Source organism: Meleagris gallopavo, chromosome 8 (genome assembly GCF_000146605.3).
Source record: "Meleagris gallopavo isolate NT-WF06-2002-E0010 breed Aviagen turkey brand Nicholas breeding stock chromosome 8, Turkey_5.1, whole genome shotgun sequence".
Taxonomy (NCBI): Eukaryota; Metazoa; Chordata; class Aves; order Galliformes; family Phasianidae; genus Meleagris; species Meleagris gallopavo.
The window spans coordinates 31,826,415-31,832,089 of NC_015018.2; the positions used below are offsets into that span (position 1 = coordinate 31,826,415).

Genomic DNA, 5,675 nt, shown 5'->3' on the forward strand with positions numbered 1-5,675 from the left:
TCTGTAAATGAGCAATTATCTCTCAGTAAATTGTAGCACAATGCTTGTCAATACCATGTAAAAATTAAGCCCTTGAGATTACTTGTGTTTAAATTAATTTAGAAAGGATTACAAAACAGAAAATGATATTTCAGAACTGGCTTAAAATTGTGAAAGAAATCGTGGCTGTTGGCCATGCAAATTATCTGCACGTATCCTATTTGTTGGATTTTGTGTGCCAGCAAGCTGTTCTGCATCCTGGAAAATCAGAAGACTCATAATCTTCTGGAATTTAAGACTTCCTACTTCAACAGTTTTGATGAATAGGAAATGGATATACATCTGGGTATACTGGGTACAACTGCATGTACCTGTGTGAAAAGTCTTATTTTTTGCAACTTTTATACAACTTTTCCTAACCCAGATAAATGACTGAGAAATCCTTTAAAAGGAACTAAGAGCAATCTTAAGCTTGTAAATGAAAGAATCAATGTTTACTCTTTGATAAACATAGAGAATTTCAGTGCTGACCCACCTAGAAAGCAACTGTTGTGGATACTAGGGACAGAAAAGCTCCAGATGGGATATTTGCTATGTATAAACATTTTCTTGGAGGATAATGGACACTGATGATGACAGCAGACAATAGATAGAAGTAAAAAAAAAAAAAGAAAACCACCATATACTTGCAGTGTACTTTTATCCTGTTCAAATGCAAGTCTGAAGGTTAGGCATTAAGATCTCAGAAATACATTAAGTAAAAATTTAGACAAATTATTTGTTTATAGGTCAGACATTTTTTCATTACGAAAATGAAGAATGCTTTGTAAATATCACCACTCTGATTTCAAATCCCCTGTGGCTTTAATACTGTATAACTCTTGCTAAATATTTCATTTTTTGTATGTTTTTTGCTCTGAAGCATGCATGTCTGTGATGTGATTCAGACAGATGATTCCCTCTTCAAATCATGGATATTTTATTGAAACTTCTGTGAAGAATAGGGAGCTATCCTTGAGTTTTATTCTTGAAAATTCATCTCCAAGAATACATTATTTGAAAAACTTCTGTATTCTCCACTATGTCAAAAAGTAGCCAAGGGAAAGAAAGAATGAACATGAAAATACAAGGATGAAGATGGAACAGAACTGATAAGCAAGCAACATTTTTTTTTAGTCTCACAGTTTTAGATCTGTTGATCTTGTCAGTGCAGAAATGACCTTCTCATGGGAGAAATTCCATAATTGTCAAAAGAAATAGTTTGCAGAATAGGAAATAAAGTGAAGAAAATCTTTCAAGAAGAGTTGAAGACTTAATCTGTGAAAATAACATTTATGATAGACTTGTGCTTACTCTGGGTTGGTAACAGCTGAGATCTTAATTAGTCAGTGCTGCTTAATTGTATTCTCAGGGTCCTTCATCTTTTGAACTTCCCCACTGCCTCTTGTCTAATGCATCAGTTACTTCTTAGGAGCTCTGTGGCTCTGATTGACTTTGAAAAGTTAAGGCACCCTACATACCCCAGGCGAGCTGACATGAGGAATAACCATTTTAGGATTGGAGAAAAGTGATCATCTTCCCACTGAATGTAGGAGGCACTGGCATTCTGAGATGTATGCCATTTATTTTAATAAACCAAATTCTGTTTGGATAATTTGTAACAGATAACAATTTGTGAAAAAATATGAGTGTCTTTTCATTTGCACAGTCTGCAGACTGGCGCCTCTCAAATCCATCAAACTTCCTTTCTTTCCCACTTCTGTACTTAATATCAAAGAGATATAATGGAATTAGTTTCTGATTCTTAAAAATGTGTGAGAAACACTTCATTGTACTAAGCCTTGCACAGACAGCATGCATAAAAATGTGATTCTGTCCATTGCTATTCCTTCTCTCCACCTGAGACTTACATCTGCTGCACATTAAGGTTTTGAAGATGAGAATATTGGTGACAACAGATACTGTGCTTTTAGTACACACATGTAAGCCTCGAAACTCAGTGGTTACATATAACAATAGTTGGAAGTAAAAGTTTCTCATTCCTATGATTTCTCTCCCAGCATGAATGCCAACCATTATTTAATTATTACACTAATATTGCCTGAGAGAACTGACTTCAAACTGAATATATTTCATCCTTTCTAATATCATAGGGAAAAAAAAAAGGGTTTCTCAAGTAGTTTATCTTTTCTGAGATTTTTTCAGTGTTGATTGAGTGACTTCAGTTGATCTTAATGATGAGTGGAAGAATACCATGTGTCCTTGTAGAAGTCCTATGTTTCATAGATTTAAGTCCTGCATTTCATAGCAATTCCCACTTGAACAGAGATTATATTTCTGAGGCTTGAGAGCCCTCCAGCTGATAGCACTCCTAGAAAGAACATCAAGCCAACCTCTGGAGGCCCATTTGGTTTCCTTTTTGTTTGTTTTAAACCTCCCTTTGTTTGTTTTCTGTCCTTAACAGAGTAAAGTCAGAAATGGAAAGGTAAATAAAATCATGTATGGGAATACTGTCATAGTGCGTAGGTTTAAAAGTCTGCTTATCACATGGCTGAAGCCAAATAGCCTCTTGCATGCATGGGAATGTTCTCAAATAACAGCTGTTTGTTTTGTGTGTGTGTGTGTGACATCCACTGCATGTTGAGAAAACAGGATTACATTTTAGAGAGTCTTCTTTAAGACAGAGGATGTGAACATTTTAGAAAAAAGATCAGTAAATCAAAGATCCAACTTTCTATCCACTACTTTTACTGCAGGGAAAAACAGACACATACTGCTGATGCCACAGAGTGTAAAACAATATATACAGCTCAGACAAGATGGGGAAGGAATACATTTTAATTCACCGCTAGTTGGGGAGGGGTCAGATGTTTTTTCCAATATCAATTTTTTTTTTTTAAATGGACCCTTCAGAAGATAATTCTCATATATATGCATACATGGTATTTACCTGTTAATACAGTATTTCAGCCAAGTCACTTTTCACTCCACAGGCAGACGAATAGGACATTTTATATGTCTTGTGAGGATTTTTGCTTCTGTGTTGCCTTGATCAGTGACCATAAATATTGCTTTTTCAGCACTATTTCAAAGATAAAAAACATACTGTACTTATGGGAAGTATTTACATAAACTCTTTAAAATTCTACATCTGAACAGTAACACACTGCCGTAGAAGAAGTACCAAAGGTCACTTGATTCTCCATAACTTAATGCCATGTGAGAAAGCAGTCTGAAGCATGAAAATCAGCCACCGAAGGAGGAAGCCTTATTGAAGAAACACTTGTAACTGCCTTCACCTGTTAACCATGTTTTTTTTTCCATGGTTCCTGTACTCTTATTACTATCAACTTTCATTTCTTCCCACTTCATATGCACATGATGTTTCTGTAGAGCTGCCTTCTACTGTCACCATCAAGAGACCAACTTTAGAAGCTGATTCTACTGACATTGAATATGTAATGCCTTAGCTGAAACAATAACCTAAAGCTGCTGATACGTTCTAGGAACTGGAACATACAACCACCGCCTGGGATAGCAGCAGTCCTTCACAGCAGCCACGTATCTCCCACAAAGACTGGAGCTGCATGGAATGTGGTGGACAAACTCTTGCTTTAATAGTGGCAGAGAGTATGGCACAATGCTGTGGATGCACGAGGTATATCCATAGCTGTGCAAGCCCCCTGGTCTGTGCATGAGCCCTGACAAAGCTGAGAGCAGCATGGTGCTTTGTATTTTTCACTGACAGCCCCAGCTCAGCAAGGGACACTTAACTAAGAGAGAACACAAGAAGCTTTAAATACATGAAGTAGAAATGATAATGCTAAGGTAATACTAACATAATTTGTAAGGCAAATATAGCTGTGCCCAATAGCATATATGAATTAGTTACATATCCTGATTATTTTGAATAATGAAATACAACAGCACATGGTCTAGAATTATGGTGGTTCATTGGTGGATCCCAGGAACTCCTGAAGCTCTAACTTAAGGCCACAGAAATTAAAGAAGTCCCAGAAGATTTCACAGGATTATTCCTTCAGTAATTACTATTACATAAAAGAGAAATGCAAAAGAGAGAGACTGTGCATATATCTTTATCTTAATCCTGCTTTTTCTACTTCAAGCTCACAGCATAATTATTTAGAGACATGAGCCCAAAGCTCATAGGTCTTGTTATTCACTTTATCTGAAGTACTTGGTCTTATTGTTTCTTATGATCACTCACATACTCATTCCCCATATCTACTTCATGAGTACAGAAACTCAGAAAAAATAACTAAAATTAGTGAGGTTAATGACTGCTAAGAATTCTGCAGAGTGGATCTATAGATCATGTTGTCTTCAAACTGTGATAAAGGAACAAAGAAGCTCTCTACATCTCCAAACAGTAATTCATCAGCTTTAACATTGACAGAGACATTTTCGGATGAGAAGATTTTGAGAAATAAAAAGTTAAAGTTCATCTGAAAATGGTGGTCAGCAATGTACTGTGATTCTACTGTTCCATTTCTCTATAAGAGAGGTGGAAAAGGCACCAGGTTGCTCTTTGAGTTCCAGCTTGCACAAATTGAACTGTGATTAAAAAGAGAAAGGAGAAAAAAGAAAAAGAAGAAAAGAGGAACAGCACTTTCAGTGGCAAAGTGACGTTCCAGCACTGCAAAAACATGTGGCTGGCATTATGATCATGCCAACTTTGGCCATCTAGTGGCATTTTTTTCATTATGAAAAACAACAAATAAACAGTTATTAGCGATCACTATTTTGAAGAGAGATAACCCCCCAAAACCACAATGTACATCAAGCACAACTCAAGAAATCTGCTTGGAGCTACAGGATTATTGCCTTCTTACTGATGCTGTGGCATAGAAAATATATGTAGAATCATAAAAATCAGGGAATGACTTGGGTTGGAAGGGACCTTAAAGATCTGGACTACAGATGGGGCCTCATGAGGGCAGACTAGAGGGGGACAACCCCTCCTTCACCCTGCTGACAACTCTCTGTTGGTGCAGCCCAAGATGCAGTTGGCCTTCCATGCTGTAAGTGCACACTGCTGGCTCACATCCAGCTTTTCATCCACAGAAACCGCATGTCCTTCTTCGCAGAACAGCTCTCAGTGAGTTCTCCCAGTCTGTCATGTATCTGGGATTGCCCCGACCCAAGTGCAACACCTTGTCTTTGGCCTTATTAAACCTCATTGGTTCACATGGTCACACTTTTCAAACCTGTCCAGGACTCTCTGTATGGCATCCCTTCTTTCTGTTGTATCAACTGCACTGCTTGTAACATTTGGGTGTTCTGCACCTTGGTGCCTTGCAGAGCAAACAGGGAGTGCCCAAGGAGGTTGTGGGTGCCCCGTCCCTGGAGGCATTGGAGGTCAGGATGGATGTCGTTCTGGGCAGCCTGTCTGGTGCTTGGCGATCCTGCAAACAGCAGGGGGGTTGAAACTAGATCATTGTGGTCCTTTTCAACCCAGGCCATTCTGTGATTTCATGATTCTATGCTCCTGCCAGGGATAGGTCAGCGTGTCAAGAAGTGCAAGTGTCAGCTCAGAGCAGGGTCGGGGTTACTTTGGGAAGGACACAACCGCAAGGCCTCTGCTCCAGGCTAAGGAGAGAGAACAACTTTCTGCGGAAACGGTGTAATTGCTGGCTGGCAGCCGGCCGGCAGCACCCCGCCCTGGGCCTGAGGGC

The 5,675-nt window shown here is 38.7% G+C and overlaps 1 protein-coding gene across 1 annotated transcript in view; it reads left to right on the forward strand.

Annotated features, from left to right (window-relative positions):
- Positions 1–5,675, forward strand: part of LOC100540753 (WD repeat-containing protein 11-like) — a 108,162-nt gene that overhangs the window by 18,087 nt on the left and 84,400 nt on the right. The window lies entirely within an intron of this gene.